Source organism: Phaenicophaeus curvirostris, chromosome 4 (assembly GCF_032191515.1).
Source record: "Phaenicophaeus curvirostris isolate KB17595 chromosome 4, BPBGC_Pcur_1.0, whole genome shotgun sequence".
NCBI lineage: Eukaryota > Metazoa > Chordata > Aves > Cuculiformes > Cuculidae > Phaenicophaeus > Phaenicophaeus curvirostris.
In genome coordinates, this window is record NC_091395.1 from 74,609,421 (window position 1) to 74,631,054 (window position 21,634).

The 21,634-nt window shown below is 39.0% G+C and overlaps 1 protein-coding gene across 2 annotated transcripts in view; it reads right to left on the reverse strand.

Annotated features, from left to right (window-relative positions):
- Window positions 1–21,117, reverse strand: part of CTNNA2 (catenin alpha 2) — a 504,365-nt gene extending 483,248 nt beyond the window's left edge. For both annotated transcript variants that reach the window (XM_069856551.1, XM_069856550.1), the window contains exon 1: window positions 21,042–21,117. The gene's annotated coding sequence lies outside the window, so the exon portion shown is untranslated. The remainder of the gene's footprint in view (window positions 1–21,041) is intronic.
- Between the last annotated feature and the right edge of the window lie 517 nt (window positions 21,118–21,634).

The following is a 21,634-nucleotide window of genomic DNA, read 5'->3' on the forward strand; positions in this document are numbered from 1 at the left end:
GAACTGAAAATCCTCTGGCGTTGCAGGGAAAGAAAGAAAGGAAGAGAATGCATTTTCTTCCTTACTGACATTAAAACCTGAAGTACCTTCTTGCATAAACACATAAAACATGGAAATTTTGATGGAATTAATTAAAAAATGACTGTTTTTTAAAGGCTAAAGGTAACACAAGTAGTAAACAGGTGTGTTTAATAAAGTGCCAGTTCTTCAAAAAAAGCAATTTAGCTAACATCAGATTAATTTTTCCAAAGAAGAACTTTTCTTTTCATACACAGTTTCCATCTTGATAGTGAATCTTTAATCAGTGTGTCTGAAAAAATAATCTCTGGGAAGATTATGACAACAAAGGAACTAAGATAAATTTGAAAATGGCAATGAAACTTTTCAGGTCATCAGGAAAATAAACTACAACAGGTACTTCAATGGAATATAAGCAGTTTTTAAAAAGGGTTTTCATGGAAAGTGAAGTGTGTTAAAAACAAACAAACAAACAAAAAAACACCAAAAACCCAAGGTGAAACTGTAACCTTATGTACCTTTTCAAACAAAATAATGCATTAAGCATTAATAGAAATTGGCAACAGTCAGACAATGTTAATCCAATATTTCTAAAAGATGAAACTAAGCCACGCTCACTGCAGTGTGGAACTTAGCACTTAACAGTAGCTACAGTATCTTAGACACAGAGAGTAGCAAGTGTGAGATCTATCACTTCAAAAAAGAATACATGGTTATCTAATTATAGTGACACGATGCTATTCATTGTATCCATTTCCTCTAAAACACCTTTAATTAACAGTTCAGTCTCAGACACCTCTCTTGTAAGCTCTTCTGTGAAAACCCTTCACAAGCTGTTTTGCAGTTAACAAGGATGCACAGAAACTCCCTGGCTTTCCTGCTTTGTGACTCTACTTTGTCTGCCTCTATTGGCTGCCAAATCGCTGGAACACTCCTTGCTTCCAAATCTCTTCTTTAAAGAGATTCATAATTGGTTTTCACATCTTGAATGATTTTAGAGAATTATTTTTGGCCTCCCTTACAATATTTTGGGCATTAAATATTTGCATAGTGTGATAGTTTTTAGATAGTGTGATAGTTTTTAGATACGTCAATAGTTTGTAAAGAGTTCCTGTACTGTCCTGATTCCTCGTGGTCTTTTCTGTATTTTCTATTTTAATGAGTACTATTTACTTTCTTTACTGCTTTGAAATTGCTTAAGAACAAAAACCTCTAAGAAATTAATATGTTTTAGTGCTCCTTCTAATTGCCTTTGAAGCATGTCTCCCTGTACATGTAGTTCCTTTTGGAGATGAAACGCTACTGTAGTGAATTCAGCTTTTTTTTTCCACTGCCTATGAGGCTTTGAACCAAAATGTGTATGACCACTATTTCAGATGGTTTTTGACAGTAATGCTTTTAGTCCTGTGCTCATTCAAAACCAAGAGTCTTCTGCTTAGAATCATAGAATCATTAAGGTTGGAAAAGACCTCTAAGATCATCCAGTTCAACTGTAAGCCCAACACCACTGTGCCTTCTAAACCATGTCCCCAAGTGCCACGTCTACGCATTTTTTGAACACTTCCAAGGACAGTGATGCCATTACTACCCTGGGCAGCCTGTTTGAATGCTCGATATCCCTTTTGGTAGAGTAATATTTCCTAATATCCTAGCTAAACTGTCCTTCAAGCAATTTGAGGCCATATACTCTCACCCTATCACTTCTTGGGAGAAGAGACCAGCGCCCACCTCGCTACAACCTCCCTTCAGATAGTTGTAGGGATTGATAAGGCCTCCCCCTCAGCCTCCTATTCTCCAGACTAATCCACCCCAGTTCCCTCAGCTGCTCCTGATAACCCCCGTGCTCCTGACCCTTCAGGATTTGCCCTTCTCTGGATGTGCTCCAGCTCCTCGATGTCCTTCTTGTCCCAAGAGGCACAAATCTGAACACAGTATTTGAGGTGTAGCCTCACCTCTTCTGTCATCCTTGCCGACAGCGCAGCAAAACTGCTTTCAGACACCTTCTTCCACTGTCGAAGAGCTTTTGCTATTTCATCACAGAACTTCAATTCATAACATTATAATCACAGTGCCTGATAAAACAGTTAACTTGTTTATCTAACTGGATTCTAAGCTTTCTGGAAGGAAAAGCACAACCTCCCATCTTCCCTGTAGAACTTGTATAGTACCACTAGTCCTCAGACTGAATTCCTGCCACCACTTAGAAAAAAAGAAGTTGAAGAGTGACGTGACCATTTCCTAATAATAAAAACAATAAAAGTAGTAATAAAAGCAGACTACTACAAAGTACTGCAGATCTGATCAAGTTCAGTGACCAGGGTAAAGATGGCAGATGAAAATGCATCTTCCACTACTGAAAATATGGGGTGCAACATTAGGAAAGCAACTCTACTTTGCATATATAACGCTTGGCTTGAAGTCAGCAACTGATCTTGAAAGCCCTCTAAAAACCAGAACCGAACAACTTTGTTCAGGAAGACAAAAGAAGGGATGCAGTGGAATACATGTACATCACTGTATAAATCAACTTCACATCTACATCTTTAATGCCATGTATATTTTCACCCCAAAAAAAAAACCTGATGCATCTCCAAGGTCTCCAGGACCACTGAATGCTCTCCACATGAAGAGAATCTGAACACACTGAAATCTTCAATTTTCAATATAAATCGCAGAGAAGAAATATGATTAAAAATCAAGTAAAGACAGCATAGAGATTAAGAGAATTCACAATATTTCCTATGATACAAGAACCAAAATGCACCTCAGCTTCTTCAGTCATCAGGTTTCTAAGTATCAAATGGGCAGTGCTGCTTCCCTCAGATTTGTGAAACCAATTGCAGCAAAATGTTTCAGAGATGAAGGGAACACAAAAGAGAGAAGTTATGAAACAATAACACATCTGTCCTCAATTAAAAGCTACTGTCCAGTTGCTACCCTGAGACTCAGGAACTCCAGAAACAGCTAGTTCTTACAGGCTAGGATGGAATAACCAGGGACAAATCAACCCACACGTCCTCTTTGTTTTCAACTACTACCTCAGAAAGAAAACCAGACTTCATTATTAACTTTGCTTGCAATCACCATATTTAATATTTTCCGAGTAGCATAAATATTTTTACACAATTAATCTTATGCAGACTGTGGCATTTCATATATTTCATTGGATCAACTAAGATTTCTGCAAAAATCCTATACTCGTTCAAACACAAGCTACTTAATAGTCAAGAAGCTTCATCAAGCTTTTGGTGTTCAGTTATTTTGAGGCATCCTAGCACTGGTGTTTAGGTTTAGGAATGAAAGTTCCTTAACATCAATGGAGGCATCTTTAACAATTACTCAAACTCCTCAAGCAGCTATTCCTAGTCATCATAAAAGTCTACTAAATCCAATTCATTCCAAAATTTGCAGATTTGCAGATGTGTAAGACAGCACTTCCCAACTTAAATTAAAACTTTTCTGATCTGTAAATCTGTTAAAAGCAAAAATATACGCCCCAAAAAAAAACATTGTCCCCCAAACACAATAATAACAAACTATATGCTCCACTTCACAAAGCCAGATTTCATTCACAAATGTATCAGGTTTATTCTCAACAGAAGATGACTCACTGCAGTTCCCTCCCTTCAGTCTTCAAACATTTTGTCAACATTTGCAGGAAAGTGAGGATAGCTTGATTATGAAAAGGGGGATTTTTTTTTCATAAACTAAGAGCTTGCAAAAGATAGAAGCATTCTCCTTGTACAGAAAAGAATATTTAGTAACAAAGACATAATGTCATTGGGATTTATCCATGTGTCACAGAGTAACAGAGAAATAATAATAATAATGCGAAATTATTACTACATGAAGGTAAATAATAAAGCAAGTTTGGCCAAATCTAGAGGTAAATATCAACCACTGATTGACAGCGATTGACTAAGATTAGTTTTATTTACATAAGAAATGAACAGAAATAAACAAAGCCACAAAAGCTTACAGTTTTTTTTACTCTGGATTTTATAACAATACACTTCTCTTGGCCAAAATGCAATGGAGAAGGCGAGAATGCTGAAAACCAGTAAAAAACAGAATTTACTCTCAGTCTTTCATCCCAGCCTATTTTTATGTTATTTGACAGGCAGCCACCCTAGCAGCCCCTAAAAAGTAAGAATGTCACAAATCTTACTTTTATTGCCCTTTTCATAAAAAGCTCTTCTAAAGCTCATGTTTCATACGTCTCCTTACTCAAGACAGTTTTTACTCTAATGTTAGCTTTTTAAACATACAGGTATTTTAAACGGCCTTTCTTGTTGGGTTTCCCAGTTGCACATAACAGCTTCCAACCTCTCTTTCATAAGTCAGAATTCCTTCCACTCATTTTTATTTCTTAATGCAAGCCAGAAAAATGCCTCAATTACTTTTTAACTCTCCATTCTGTACATCACAGAAATCTCTTCAAATCAAACAAAGGAAAGAGAGACAGTTCTAAGATACAAAACAGTTTCTCACAATAACAAAGAAACATGTACAGAGATCTCTGTTTTTCTCAGAAGCACTCAGGCAAAGCTCTACGATTTTACCTCTTCTGGGGAACAAAAACTCTACAATTCCCTTAAATCAGTCCATAGGCTACTGCCTGCATTATTAATAATAACTATTATTCAACTCTACCTAATTCCAGCATCCACAGGCCTCTTCAGGCACTGTTAGAAAAAGCAGGAAGACTGTTCTTCAAACTCAAATACATTTAACTATATTAGTAGCAGCTAAGAGAGAGCAAATAAAAAAACCAAACAAGTAAAAAAACCCCAAATAAGTAAAATAAACAATACATGTACATAGGTTCTACCATCTGGTCGTAAACGATGAGTTTACTCTTCTTGTACACTCCCAAATCTTCAATGAATGTTTACTAATGCTGGCTTACAGAGCGGGCAAAAACAACTCATAAGCAGGAACATGGAATTAGTACGTTAAAATCCAGGTTTTTTTGTTAGTAACCTCCACCATATTTTCTTGAAGGCTGCTTTTCTAGAGCTACTTGGAATATAATGGGAGACAGATTCCAGCTGACTTTTCCCCACCTCTTACTAAATGGGACTATGATCATATTCCATTTCAGTGTCCTTTGGTGCAAAATCTGTTTTTCACAAGATCTGTGATTCCTTGCCTCAAGAGCAGTCTCAGCTAAGGAAAGTCATGGTAGCTGCAAGATACACAACCTGACATTTATGGCTATTAGCCTGAATCAATTACTTGATCTCCCAAGCCCTCAAGTAAAGCTTCTTTTAAAAGATTCCTGTACTAAACCCAGACAAACAAAAATCCCCTTAGAAACTGTTTTTCCTATAGTTCATCTTATATGGATCTTTGGCTAAAGGAAAATGATCGCTATTTTCAAATAACATCTGTTTAAAATTGATCGCAGGAGATTACAATGTCTAGTGAGATTACTCTCTCTCTTCCCCATTTTTCCCTATTTGCCACTATATGACTATAGAAAACCTTAGCTCTCTTTCTTAGGTAGTTGCTTCTGCTTGACCTCTAGAGGCAAATTATTCAACAGTGCTTATCATAGGTAAGTCTCAGAAAAACAGTCACGTGAGCTGCAGGCTCTCATGTAATAAAAATCTGATCACAATGGGCTCTCATTTTCTTGTGCCTCTGAATTACCCCAGTCCTTGAGACAGATGCTATACAATTTTTGATGAAGAAAGAAACTTGCTGTGGTGAAAAATCTTTTTTTACCTTAAAACACGTTCAAACCATGTAATCACTAAATAAATAAATAAATAAAAACTAGCTGTTTCTGGTTTGTCGCCTCTTGGATTTAAATGCAAGTAGAAATAAAGGTTCTTTGCTCATTACGGAATGTTTATGAAACTGCACAAAACTAATTCACCATGCTGGACTGTGACAGCAAAGCTGCTGGAAACCCACAATAAAAGAGACAGTGATTTAATTTCCAACACACCTCAGTGAACCGCAGGTGGTTGCTATTAGAGAAAAGGAGAACCAGCACTGCTGACAAGTCTGCACCAACCTCCCCCTAATCTAGGGCGCCCATTTGGGTGGAAGGGCTATAAACCCCAGGAGTCGTGCATAAAAAGTGACATTCTTTCTAGAGGACAGGCAGCTGTTGCTTAGAAACTGTTTACAGACAAATCCTGCTGGTCTATCTAAAAAAATTAGGTCATTCTTGGCTCTAGGTAGAGGAGATCTTTATTGATATAAAATCGTCCACATTGTCTCTTTATATTTACTGTCAATAATTAACAATGCTTTAGGAAAGCTGCTTGGATTCTCTTTTTACCAATGATTGCACATTCCTAATGGCAGAATTACCAATTATGATTCTATGATTTGGTGGCTAGAATGGATTCACACCACAGGTCACTTAGGGGGCTGAGCCTAGGCTCCAGGACCATCCTAGGAGATGATTGGCAGTAAAAGTGAATTCAAAAGAGGAGGGGGAAGTGCTATTAATCTTCTGATCCATCTCTTAATTGTTGAGAAGGAAAAAAATCTCAAAATTAAGAAAAGAACAAGGCAATAACACTAAGCTAAGCTAAGCTTCAGTTCTACTTTTAAAAAGTATGATGAAGCCAGGTCTACTGAAAAAAGAAAAACAAAAGGCCATAAACACTTCTACGAAGCTATGAGGGAACAAAGTTAACCTGGAAGAAGAGAAGGTGAGGTTTGCTTTGGATCATTTTATCAAGGGAAATGGACAAGGAGCTCCTAAGTGTTCAAAAGTTATCAAGCACTTACTGCACAAAGAAAACAAATTAGTTCAGAGAAGATGGAAGAGAAAAATTATATCAATCCAGAGCCAGTTTTCTCCCCTGCATAAATAATCCACGCTTGAACACTTTTTTCCTCATATAAATAACTACATTTATAAGAAGCCTCAAGTAGCAAGGCTCTTATATCATTATTCACTTAAAAACCACTACAAAAATTCAGACAAATCACTGCTTTCTAACTAAAAGAAAACAAAATGCAGAGCTTGTAGTAATAAACAGCTCATTGTCATCATTCCAGAGAAAGTCATCTTTTTCTCTTCACTTAAAAATAAATGTACTACAGGCTTGTTTTCTTATATTAAGCAAATCATAACAAATGAATACAGGGAGAATAAGTACTGCCACATCGTAATTAGGGTAGCGATGGTCCAGATGTGATAGAACCCCAAAACACAAAGCTGGTATTTTAGAACAAGTGCCTCTGGTTTAAACTTCAGGGGTAGATCTCAAACACAGTTAACAAAGCACAAGTTCTCTGTTGTGTCAACGTTAAGGTCACCATTCCATTCTTTAGGCAGGAACAAAAAGGACCACGAAAGCATGCGTAATTTAATCTCTGTTGCTTAATTTAAAGGACAAACACAACCTTGTGCTCTGAGGTGGTGAACAAAGCATCTCTTCTAAGTTGACTTGTTGAAACCATAGGTGAAGTTAACACATACAATAATCGTTTGGATTTCAAGGGTTATCAAAACGCAACACGAGTTCAAAGCCTGTGAAAATTGCCTAACTACCTCATTCAATGCATGACTTCCCACAGAAGGCAGAGCCTAACAGGATCACATCCTGCTCCCATGTGCTAAAAATATTGACAGAAACAACAAAAAAATAAAAGTCTTTTATGAACTACAACTATTCTTATCTGCTGGAGAACAGGCCTTATGAGGAACGGCTGAGAGGAACGGTTGTTTAGCCTGGAGAAGAGGAGGCTGAGGGGAGACCTCATTGCTCTCTACAACTACCTGAAAGGAGGTTGTGGAGAGGAGGGAGCTGGGCTCTTCTCCCAAGTGACAAGGGGCAGGACGAGAGGGAATGGCCTCAAGCTCCACCAGGGGAGGTTTAGGCTGGACATTAGGAAAAAAAAATTTCACAGAAAGGGTCATTGGGCACTGGAACAGGCTGCCCAGGGAGGTGGTTGAGTCACCTTCCCTGGAGGTGTTTAAGGGACGGGTGGATGAGGTGCTGAGGGGCATGGTTTACTGATTGATGGGAATGGTTGGACTTGATCCAGTGGGTCTTTTCCAACCTGGTGATTCTGTGATTCTATGATTTCCCAATGGTGCATAAAGCCACACATGAGACTTGTGAAGAGTAAAGGAGAGGTCAACTTGATCTTTATTCATGCAATTCTGGCTTATCTACATGGAAAGCAGAATTATTTTCAATTTAGTCCTCTGTCAGGATTTTTGGATTTTAAAATGACTGTTAATGAAATCACAAACCTTCACCTCAAAAAGTAGTAACAAAAATAGCAGTAGGACAGTAAATATTGGACTGCAGCAACTCAGAGCAGATGCACAGCAAAAAATCATCTCCATACATTCAGTTGTCTTCTGATAAAATACAAAGGGTAACAGATTTTACTTTACTGAGGTCTCTCTACAACGATTAGCATTTGCTAACAGTTTTCACACAAACACAGCTCTTAAAAACTACTGTTTTCCTTTAGCTTGAGAACAAAACTTAGCACAAAATAGTTCAGCATTGGAACTGTTCATTAGTTGAACATATAAGCTACCCAGAAATCACCCAACACATACATAATTATTATAATAAAAAACCAAGGTTGTCAGTTTTTTATCTTTTCCACACTATTCTGCAAAATTCAGTTTTAACACATTCAAATGTTTTGAACTTTAAAAACACCATCAACATATAATTTTCATCAAATTATTTAAAACTATATAGACGTACACTTCTGGGACTGAAGTTTGGACTAAAGTTGAGAACTGACAATAGATAAATACCTTCTTCAACAGAACTAAAATTTGTCGGGGTTTTTGTTTTGTTTTGTACTTTCAAATGATAAGACCTTGATAAATTGGGCTGAAAACCCAACAATGTTTTAGTAGTGATTAAACACCTGCAAGAACTGCACATGGCAGTATCACTATCATGACAGAAGAAATCTAAGTGATTACAAACTTTCATCAAATTCATCTATTTTAATTCATGGGCCCAAAAACAAAAATTCAATAGTCGCTTATCACACAGCAAAATCTGCTTGGAGAAACAAATAATGATCTCTTTCTAATCTATTGATAATGATCACCATCCTAGACCTATCTTGCATCTCATCTTGTAATGTCTTCCATAGCACTCCCTATATTTAGAGCCACAGACCCAAACTGAATTTAGATTCTTCATACAGGATATTCTTCATATGGGACACATATATCTGCAATACAGATAATTTTAAGACAACATTTATAATGTTGTCTTAATGTCATTGATTTCCACTTATCTGAGGGATCTCTGAAATGTCGGTACACTCACCAAAATTCATAATGATTTGATGAACCTTGCCACACTAAAGACTAACCAAGAACTGTGGTTCCTCCCATGGCACTCTGCCACCTACGTGAGCACCTTTGAGAGAAATCTAATGAAACTCATCAAGTAACTCAATGCCCTGATATGGTTGGGGCTTTTTTGGTCACTGATATGAGCCATGGTATAGGTTGGGCTGGAAGGGACCTTTAAAGGTCATCTAGTCCAACCCTACTGCAGTGAACAGGGAGATCTTCAACTGGATCAGGTTGCTCAGAATCCCAGCCAACCTGACCTTGAATATTTCCAGGGATAGGGCATCCTCCACCTCTCTGGGCAACCTGTTCCAGTGTTTCACCCTCTTATCATAAAAATTTCTTCCTTATATCTCGTCTGAATCTCCGCTCTTTTACCTTAAAACCATGACCCCTAGTCCTATTACAATAAGCCCTGAACCCAGAACATTGTACAGAAGTAAGACGGCATTGACACACACAATACAGGACGTGCATAAGACCCATGACTGAATCAAAGAGCAAGCTGAACACTGTTAAGTGTCTATTATGGTGTGCTACGAGCTCACGTTTAGGTAACTGAGTACATCTGTAACATTTTGTTCAACTGACCCCACATGACAGAATGAGTTTCTCACTTCTGAGGAAAAGCTATCTTTGGATCTAAACAGGAACAAAAAATATCTCATTAAAATAAAAGCTTGAGCAAAGTGCATTGTATATTTGCAGCAGACAAGAAATCAAATGCAAAGATAAGCTGACATACTGGACACTTAGTGTTACCTTCTTTTTTTTTAAATTAATGAAATGTTAAAAAATCCTGCTCACAGAAATCATTTGCCTTCTAGAGCATGTAACAGATACAATTAGTACTCACAGCAGCTCTATAAAGTAACACATATAAGCATTTCCATTTTCCAGAGATTTAAGCAACTTATGTATGGTTGTATTACCACACCAGACTGGCTCCTGCTACACTTAGAGGACACAGACGCACAGTCAAAGGCTTCACAACTGTTGGGTAAGAGCTTTGCAACACTAATGGAAATTCCGTAATTAATTTTAAAGGCTCAAAGATTTAACCTTGCATAATCGGAATGTCCAACTAGATCTTTATCTAAGGCACCCAGAAACCCTTCTGCAATGCTGGAAGAGGCCTCCAGTAACATAAATCTTTCTAGTTGGTTACTAGAAAGCCTTTCTCACATTTTACACATTTCTGGAGATCGGTGAAATGTATTTCAGATTCAGGGAACCCATTTTTTTACAAAAAGACTACTATGTGAACACCAGAGCTATGAATCAAAATGGGTGCCCTTTTTTTAAAAAAAATGTATAAAGAAGTTAATCTACACAAGTTATTTAGGGTTTTTTCCTGTATTTACACACTTCCCTCTTATTTAAAGGGGCTCCAAGTATTTGAAGCTGTTGAAGCACCAGACCTTTCTCACAAAGCTGTGTTTTGACTGCATTTCCTACACCTCAAACTGTAATGGCCATAAGGTGACTTCTGTTCTAAGTAATTTCTAATTAAAGTTACATGGAAATTATTAAAAATACATCTTTAAAAGAACAACTGCAAAATTCTTTTTCACTTTCATGATCTTGGTTTCATCCCAAGGAAATAAAAACTTCTTAAAGAAGAATAGAAACAGAAGAGAAACACCCAAATCAGCGCAGCCAAGAGCTGAAAGGACAAGGTCACTCAGCATCTTGGAGATCCAGGTTCAAATTCTCAATTCAGACCACTAATTTCAAGCACGCTTGAAAAAGTAATTTTAAACTCCACCACCTTATTTCTTTGGGAAGTGTGGCTTTCAGTCCTTCTTTAGAAGCTATTTCTTTTGTGTAATTAAATGCTAGTTATTCTGATCCACCCATGTCAGAGTTTGCCTTGCTCATGCTCTGTTTCAAGAAATACTTAAGTATTATGGATTGGCTCCTATGGGTTGATGAGGAAAGTTCTTAGCCATGACAAGTGCTGCAACATCCTTAAGAGTACAACAAATCTTTCTTCTGGATATCATGACAACAGAATGGACTTCACACCATCTCCAATGCTTTTATGGAGAAAAGAAGAGAACCCAATTTTTACATCATTATGGAAAACTGCTAGAAAAAAAAAACCAACACACAAATAGTCCTCTCTGGTGTTTTCCCTCCTGGCTGGCTGATCGTTTTATGGAAAACTGGCCAAGAAGCTGTTCTTGGGCTATGTAATTTTTGGGGTTTGTTTCTTTGGCTGACTGTCAACCACTCAGCAAAAACAAACTCATTAGGCTGACAGGAGACCTGAACACTCATGTTGTCAGTGCATCTTGGCATCAGTCTTGTAAACCCAAAAGCTATAAAGCAGTTCAAATAAAGTTAATCCGACTCCACCCTTTGGATGCGACCAAGTTATTAAGGGTCAGCCAATCTCAAGTCAGTTTCTTCCAACAGCTGAGCTAGAGGGTACAACTTCAGCACCTATCAAGCCAGAATAGTCCTAAAACTAGTATCAACTAAGGAGAACACATAGTGTGTAGCCTTAAAAAAGCAGCTAACTTTGTGTCATCATTACAGCTCTCAACCTAATTTTGTTTGCAAGCCTGCTATTTTTGCATCCAAACCACACTGCTTTTCTCTCATGTGTTGAATCTGTCCACACATCTATGATTTTCTCTTGTTGCCACCAAATGTGTAGCTTGCTGAGCAAATACCCAGCTTAAGGCTCACATGAAGGCCAGTAATGAGTGATGTTTTTACTTAAAGCAAGAAGAAAAGTCACCATGACTACTAGAGTCACTCAGCTTTCTCAACTACTTCAAGGCATTAATTCTGAAGGCTTTGGGGCTATGTTTGCACAAAATGTATGCTCCCATATTACACCCTCATGTAAATTAGGTTATGCTGCAGAGTTGGAGATCACCTGGGATGGTACAATATTTCTGGCTGGCATTTCAAGAAGACTCTGCAAGAAGCAAGGTGATAGATTCTCTGACTGCATTAAGGAAATTGTAATTGAATATATTAAATATAATAAAGATTAATAATGAAATGCTATTTCTTACCCTGCCAATTGAAGGTAAATACTGAACATTGATACCCTTTTTATTTTCTGATTCTTAGACTAAATTTGTAAACAAAAATACTGGTGGTAGTAAACACAGAATAACAAGGCAAGTCAAAAAGTATTCTAAGGCTGCAGAAAATGCTCTGGAACTTACATTATTTAGAATACAAGGAAAGCACAGGGGAATGATAAAATTTATATAAGGTTTGATCACACAGACAGACAATCCCACTCAGAACTTGTGTCCCGGCTGCTCTTTAGCACCTAGAAGGCAGCTGTACGGTACCATTACTCTGACCTGCACTGACCCCGTATTTTCTGGGCTCAGGCCTGAAGGCAAAAGTTTGAATTTGAGTATAAAAGGAAAACCTTTGTTCAAGGATGCAAGCAACCTAAAAACTTTTCAGAGTGCAAGAGCAGATCAAAGATCCAGTATGCTGGCTGTCTTAGCCATATGCTGAATTCTCCCTAAGCCATGCAAGTAAAATCAATTTGTAAGACAGCAATAGTTTTTAGCCTTTTTTTTTTTTTAATGCTCCTGTTCTTGCTAGATATCAGATGTGACCCAGAAACAATATTTAGCAATGAATGAAGCAGGCTTGAATTTTACATGGGCAGCCCACCCAAGTACAAGTGAAAACTTTGCATACTGAGCCCTCTGACTGCTGTTCCCAGCCAACAAGAATACTTGTTTGAATCTATTTGTTCCTATTCTACCCCTACACAGCCTCATCCTCCTTCATTCATGGACTTCCTGATGATTTCTTTTTCTTAGAAGTATTTCTTCGTATCATCTGAGTACTGGAAATGTAGATTACAGAGATAAATGATACGTTTAAAATTAGTCTAAGCAGCTGTAATTTTACATTTGCATTTCTGACTTGATTATAGTAAGCACTCAACACCATTTGTATGAGAACTAGGAATGAGTTCATATGCTGCAATAAAAATATACGAATCCCTCTCACTTTGACCCCAACCAAAAAAAAAAAAAAAAACCAAAAACTGAGTAACAAATGGCAGTTGCTTCTTTCAATTCTGTACATTCATTTTAAAGATTCACTTGCAGATTTTAACTGCAAGTATTAAATTAACTGGCTTTCCTATGTTTTACAAATGAAAGAACTACTCCCCTGCTTCCAGATTTTTTCTGTTAAATTATGTCAAAGAGGGCTGCTTATGCTGATGAGTGATAGACATCAACAAGAAAGCTCAATGACAATTGTTTAATAGCCAAGCTTGGCTATGTGCACGCACTGCTGGCCTAAAAGATGGGGGTATTTTTGGATCATCATCTGTTTAAAAAAAACAAAACAAAAAAAAAAAAAACCAGAAAAGAGATACTTACAACATTCATCTTTCCTGCTCTGAGTGTTTCTTCCTTGAAATTTTAGTTATCTATTTTATACCTTTCCTTGAAAGGCTGAGCAGTTTTTTATTAACTTAAACAGTCAAAATTTGTAACCATCAGTCAAACATTTCTGAAGAGTTTTGATAAAGTCTCTATCAAAACTGAGCACAAATGATACAATGTATTTTACTGAAATATTCTGGCACAATTTAAAAAGTTACAAATTGATCTTTTTTTATTTTGGTAAAAAAACTGAAATAAGCGTTTTCATCACATGATCTTTTACAGAGAAGGAGAAAAAACCCAAAAATTAATTGGCTTCTATATTCAAAGTTTCTCAATAAATATGGTGGTAAATACCAAAGTGACTGCAGCTTCTGCTTCCACGGGTTTAAGCATGAGATCTAGTCATCTTAGTTCTGCTGCTTTTATCTGGTGAAATAATCAGCTGCTCTATTACACAACACTGCCCATGAACAAATTTCACCTCTGTGCATCAGCCCCATCTTGCTTGCAGATGCAATATTGCATCCAGTGGAGGATCCATGATGGTTAACCCAAGAATTAACCCTGGGTAACTTATCCCAGCTGATCATATATTAAATGAGAAGGAGAGATCATCCAATAAATTAATTCTGTATTCATTTATAGTCATTAACTGAATTATTCTCTATTTATTTATCTCATCAACTTATTTATTTTCAAAAAATCTCTAAATTGACTCAAAAGTTACAGAACACTAAAGTGGATCAAGGAGCAAAAAACAAATTGTTTTTCCAGAAGGAGAAAAAAACAAAGTAATCTCATCCCATCTATTTATCTACCTCAGATTATTTAGGCAAATTAACACTGTAAATATTTTTTTGCCACTTTTCAAGAGGTTTTATCGATGTTTGTTAACATGATTCCTTTGGAAAGGACACAATTGTTGCTACTAACATTATAATACTACAATAGAAATAAAACCAGTGCTTACTAAAGTTTTTGTAGTAATATTTTACTCCATAATCTAACCTGAAAGCTAAATCTTTAGGAGGAGTTCCTTCAGAGCTTCTTTTGATGTTGGAAAAGATTTAGGGAACTGATAGAAGCAGTCTTCTCAACTCTACACAGGATGAACATAGTTTCTCCTTTTATAATATAAGGAATAAAATATTTCCAATTCATCCATTTCTTATAAGTAAAATAGAGATAACTGAGAGACTCAGCTGCTCCCACTGAGCTGATTGAGCTTCAATGGAGAATTTACATAAAGACAGTTTCCGTGGAATACAGAGGGGTGGCTTTTGTTAGTAAATAATAGAGTATTAGAAATTAAAGTTGATTAGCTGTAGAAAAGGACAAACTGATTAATCCATTTACAAGAAGCTTTAAGTAACTTAAAAGCTTAAATCCCATTTGCAGAAGTCATCTGGGCAACTGGGAGACTATCCTGATTGAAACCACTTCTACTTTCTACTTATCAGAGTGTATTCAGAATTTAAGTTCTGCTTATATTCAAATTGTCTTCTGTTCTAATGATACTTTAAGCATAACCTAACATATACTTGTTTTTAAAATGCATGGCTTCAAAGAAAAGGACAAGCACGCAGGAGAGAAATATGTGACATAATAATTACTATAACACTAGTGCTAACCACAGATTGGCGTATCTATAAAAATAGCTTTAAAATTATCTAAATACAGAGATTCTTTTATGTAACTGCAAAATCTACTAATTTTCTCACCTCTCAAATTAAAAGCCTGTGAGATGTTTTAACTGTTACAGGATTCAGCTTCACTTAACCAAATAATTCTCCTTCCTTAAGGAGCCTAAAAACTTGGGCAGTCTCTGGAGCAATGTTGGAAATGTTTCTCTACTGTTCTCTGTCCTAGAATACTAATGCAAGGGATGATGTGACTGAAAAGTGTAGCCAGCCAAAAAATATTCCGAAGGAAAAACAACTTGCTGTCAGAAATGCTGATTCAGCAGAGTAGAAGTACTTCAAAGAAAGGTGTGCTTTGTCAACACAGCCAACGAAAAACTACTGAAAAGCTTTCCTCCTGCTCCCCATGAAGTCAAAACGCTTTGTCTGATGACAGGATATGAAATTTGAAACAAAATATGTATATGGGGGCAGAGGGGGTGGTGATGGCCCTACTCGGGAAAATGATTTTGCTGCAAATTTTGAACTTCAGCATGTTGTTACAACCCAAAATACAACACTGTTCCCAAAGACTAGGATTTTCCATAACACAAAAGCCCCGATTTTCAACCAATTGTAAGTGATGCTCACAAGTTAATTTCCTAGAGTAGCTGACGTTTTGTTATGCAAACATGACCTCAACCTATCTTTCTGTTTGAAAACTTCCATGAATGCCTTCTTGTATAAAATCCTTGTTTAGAAGCAGATACCTTAGCACTCTCTCAAGGGCTCAGTATGATGTTGAGGAAAACATTTAGCAAACTGAGGTGTTGAGCTTTTATCCAGAAACCTGAGACAAAATTCATTTACATCCATCAAGTGCTGTGTCTACCCAACTGAAGATTCAATACAACAGTGTTTTCAGTCTTTGAGATATATTTAGATGTATTATGGAATCCCATGAGAAGCTAGAAAGCAAAAGTTACTCTGTTATTAAACACTTCAACAGGCCAAAATCTGGTTTCTGTTCTTTGCTGTCTTCAACTGATTTGTTATTGGTCTCTTTAGTTTCCAGCAATGCTCAAGACATGCTAGACTTTGAAGAAGTTTGATCCCAGACAGGTTCAAGGTATCACTAATACAGCTGGAGGACGATCCCCGTCAATAATGGGGCTCCACAGAGGAACTAGAGTCTCTGCTGCTTCAGGTTCCTGCAGAATCCTGCTGTGTTGGAAGTCCTGCCTTGGGAAAGCTCTGGCTGGTCAGCTGAAACACTGTTTATCTAATTCGTCAAGCATGTTTATCCTAGAAAATGTTATGTTTATACAAGACAAACAAGTTTATCTTAATCAAGAAGTAGCTCTTCTCTAGCCTCTTAAAATCCAGCTCTTTTTTTGTCACTTTAATCTCCCCCTCCACTTCTGTTCTTCTCTCATCTCCTTGCACCTCACCTCAAATTACCTTTAGGGGAACAATTTCTACAGACCTGACCACAAAAATTCTGATTAAGTTATGACCTAAGTAAACTACTGTAATTACTATTACGTTAATGCTGTTATTCTTCATCTCTGTATGCCTGCTCTTCCTGTTTCCAACTACATATTGTATTATTTATCCCTGTATAGCTTGCCCTTCATATTTCCATTTGGTGTTATATCTAAAACCAAAATATGTCCAATGCTTTGGACTGCCTATGAATAAAGTATGGAGAAAATAAACAATTTCTTATAATGATTTCTCTAATATCTTTAGCCAAGCCTTGAGACATGCTATATAAAAAGGAAAAGCCTACAGAAATGCAATAAATTGTATATCTGTGCCATTGTACACAGAAAAAAAAAACAACTAATACTCACATGTTCAAACAGCATATAATACCTAGAAGGCATTGTCATAGCTACTACAATTTGGCAACAAAACAGATTTCAATAAATACTGCTACTAGAAGTCAGAAGCCATAAATAATGTGGAAAAAAAAAGTATTAAGGGATAAAAACTTATACACTTTTTCAATCAGTAAGTGTAAAAAAATGGTAAGTGAGGATGAAGATATTCCTTGGTAACAGGAAAAAAAAAGAGGGAGGAGTGGGAAGATATGTAAGAACAAAAAGAAATCTTAGCCCTCACACAGGTGTGCTACTAAACAGAGACTGTTCTACACTATCAGTGCAAAAGAGCAGATCCATTCAATAAGTAATTCTGCATTTGCACAGAAATGGGATGATTTGCTAGTAATTCAAGAGAATGATTAGCTGTTTCTTCAGTTCATTGCAAGTACAATGGTGAAATATTACTCTGCTATAAACATTTTTGGTCAGCAAGACCAAAGGTCACCAGAGAAGAGGATTCTCTCTAAAGTGTCTATGCCACACACATGAACTTTTAGCTATCCTAAACATTTCAGAAGTCTCAATGAACACTAATGTTATGACCACACTCTAAAAGAGCTGGTGAGACCGTGTTTATAGCCACAGGGAGGATAAAACAATGGCAGTCCGGAGCAAAACTATAATTTAAGAAAAATTGTATGAGATTCAACTGATAAAACATAGCTATATAATAGAATAAATAATAGGAAGTAAAATTAATGAAAGTTGATCTTCTTAAATTAATCAGGCTTTATTTAATTAAATAATTAATCAGGGTGTATTTATAGATATACCCAATTGGTAGAAATGTCCTTATGCATGTATAAACATCTGCATCACAACATAACTCAGATTAATGTGGAGTTCCCAAAGGTGGAGCCACTATCACGAGTAAGCTCTTCAATTATTTATAAGTCCATATGACATAGATGGGGCACTTGGGGACATGGTTTAGTGGTTGACTTGGCAGTGCAAGGTTTATGGTTGGACTTGATGATCTTAAAGGTCTTTCCCAACCTATACAAATCCGTGACCAGTCATGATCAAATTTACACAAGTTTTAAATGGACAGACTGCTACACAAATGAGAATCAGTTACAAAAAGCCATCAGGAGTGGTTGATGCATTCAAACTAGCTAGAAACAAAACATTCTTAAAAAAATATACAAAGTTACAAAGCTGCAATCAAGAAACCCATGCTAGTCTACAGAGTGATGAACTCTTGTGGAAAGAAACAGTCCCACAAAGGGACTCCAGAAGAGGAGACCAAAATGCTGTGCTGCAGAAAATAAGGGGTTAATATGTAAATGTGATGTATAAACAGAAGAGTAACACTAGAGAGGCAATATTTAAACTCAGAAACCAGACAACACATTGGCATGCTGTATCCAGCTCACGTTTTCAGAAAAATGCTAAAAAAATGGACTTGGAAAAATGCAAACAAGTTGTGAGGAAAATGCATGCGGTGACAATTTTAAAAAATTCTAGGTTAGGTGGGTTTTTTTGAGATAGAAAAGAGAGGGATTACTGTGTTACAACAGATTAATACCTCCATGGTAAGACAATACTTTGAGTTCTTTAGCACCATGCAGAAAGACACATCAGCAACCAGTGACTGGAAGTCAAAGCCAAATAACTTAATAAACAGCAGATTCTCCACCTCTTTCAGTCTTCCCATCAAAATTCCAATTTTTCTGGAAAATGTTTCAGCCAAACCCAAGTTATTACACTCAAAAGTAACTGGATAAAACCCAACCGACTGTAATAGTCAGGGGGTCAGAGGAGAAGATCTAATTGCTTCCTTTGGCTTTAAGGTCTCAGTGTATGAATACTCTTGGTTCCCAGTGGCTCAAAGGCATTTCAGTAGTACCATACATGTCCAACATTAATATTAAAAGAAGAGCTTTCAGAAATCTGCATGAATTAGGGTTGTATTGCCATGCAAGGGCTCAAGTGACACCGTTGCTTTTCTGTTGAGGCTTTTGTTGTCAGCATCAATGGAATTACAGCTCTCTTGTACACAGCTGGGGTGGCATTTCTGTAAACAATGATTTACACAATTGAGCACAAAAGTTCATTCCTCAGGTCAGTACTACTACTCCTCAACTAAGAATTCTGCTTGACCTGAAGTGTAAAAAGCCTGACACAGTATGTAATATCAATCATAGACACTGTGGGTACAAAGAAAAAACGGGAGTATTGTAAAAGCCACAAAGCCAGTAAAATCTGTTGTTTGCATCAGCATTTAATACTAGTTCTATTTATGCCACTCATTTACCTCAGATTCAAACAAAAAGCATTTGCTACCATCCTGACAGGGTAACAGAATCACTATTTTGTAGGGAATATCTGCCAAGATAGTGTATAGCATGCGTGTGTTTATGATAGAGTTGATCTACAGTATCAACTGCTGTGGTATCTGTAGATTTCCAAAACAACAGGGGTTTCAAAACGCATCTATCCCGATGAAGTAAAAACAAACTTCTAACTCAGCAAACGGAAGCTTGAAAAGGGTGAAATTGTCTGAAGCATGCAAACACGCAAATAAACACAAAGCACGCAATAAACGTTCTGCCACTACACAAGTGATGAAGAGAGAAACGCAACCACCAACAGATCATTTCAACTGACGGAGCACCACCTTGAAAGGAAAACAGGCATCGCACACGAGATGCGAGGGAGAAGCAGGTGCATGGTACCTACTCCTTGCACTACATCCCATCAGAAATACGTAAAAGTTACTTTCCGAGCCCCGGGCTCCCTTAAGCACACGCATCCCCAACGCCAACTCCCCAATGGGCAAGGCTGCCAGGGAAGTCCTGCAGCAGCAACGTCGCTCCCCACCACCAACCACCACGTCGAAGCAAAACTTCTTCCACGCCAGAAGCCGCGCAACGAGACCCTTTGGCCCTTCAGCCCCCGTCCACGCAGCTTTTCGCCATCCCCAGCCCGCTCCAAGCAAAGACAAAGCCACGCTCTAAACTTCCACTCTTTGCCATGGATGGGAGCTGGCACCTGGATTCCGGCTGCGATACGAAGCGGGTGGTTTGGAAGGTCTCAGACCTTGGAAAAGGCCTAGAGGGAAGGGATGGAAGAAGCTGGTTTCTGCCACCGCCCGCTGCCCCCTCCCCAGCACCGCTCCCCGCGCCCCTTCCCCACCGTCTCCAAGCTGAGACAATCCCAGCAGCAGCAGCTGCAAATTAGAGAGACGCGCGGTGGATGGAGAAAAGGGAGGAAAAACCTCTGATGCCTGAAGAAAGACGAATAATCAGAGAAAAAAAAAAAGAAGGAAAAAAAAGACATAAAATAATACAGAGATAGGTTTAATCTCCCAGCGATGCCTGATAAATAGGGGAATAAGTGAAACAACACATCCCTGACCCTTTCTGTTGTTCCCTAAACATAATCCCCCTCTTCCCGTAATACACACACACCACAAAATGACCATTAATTCCAACCCGTTCTTTAAAGGAAGGGGGATTATCTCTTGTCTGTGACCCACTCTGCCTCTCTCGCTCTCCCTCCTTCACCGGGCAAGAATGAAAATCGCGTTTGGCAAAGGGAGGAAGAATAAAGCACGGTTCTTTATTTCTAGTGGGTGTGAAACGTGGGCACGGGGAGAAGGAGTCTGGGGGATGGGGAGGAGGGGAGAAAGGTGGCTGAGGAGAGAAGAAAGGGAAGGAGGACCAGGAAGCGCCAGGAAGAAGGAGAGGAAGGCGAGATAAGGGGGAAGGAGGATGAGGGAACGGGGATGAAAGGAAGGAGCTCGGGGAGGGGATGAAAGGAGGAAGGGATGAGGGGAAGAAAGGAGGATGCTCTGCCCCGGCCTCACCTCAGCTCGGTGGGTGGGGGTGGGAGAATCTCTCGCCGCCGCCGCCGCCGCCTCCTCCGCCTCCTCCTCCTCCTCCTCCCGCGTTACTGACGGGGCTGGGTGTGCGGCGCGGCTCCCTCGCCCGGCGCCCGCCTCCCCGCCCGCCTCCGGCCCGAGCCGCTCTCGCCCGGCTCCGCTCGCGCCCGGGAGGGGAGCGGGCAGCGCGCCTGCGCCGGCGGGCGCCGAGGGGAGCGGGGGGCGGGCGGGAGGGAGAGAGAGCGCGGCCGGGGAGCGGGACCCCGCGGTGGGAACGGCGGCACCGGGGGGGGGGGGGGGCGCGGCGGAGGGGAGCGGGGACGGCGGGGAGAGGGGAATGGAGAGGGGCTGGGGGGGAGTGGGTGATGGAGAGGGGCTGGGGTGCGATGGGAGAGGAGAGGGGCTGGGGGGAAGAGGGGCTGGGGGGGTGCGATGGGAGCGGGGAGAGGAGGGGAGAGGGGCTGGGGGTGCGGTGGGAGGGGAGAGGGGCTGGGGGTGCGGTGGGAGAGAAGAGGGGCTGGGGGTGCGAGGGGAGAGAAGAGGGGCTGGGGGTGCGGTGGGAGAGAAGAGGGGCTGGG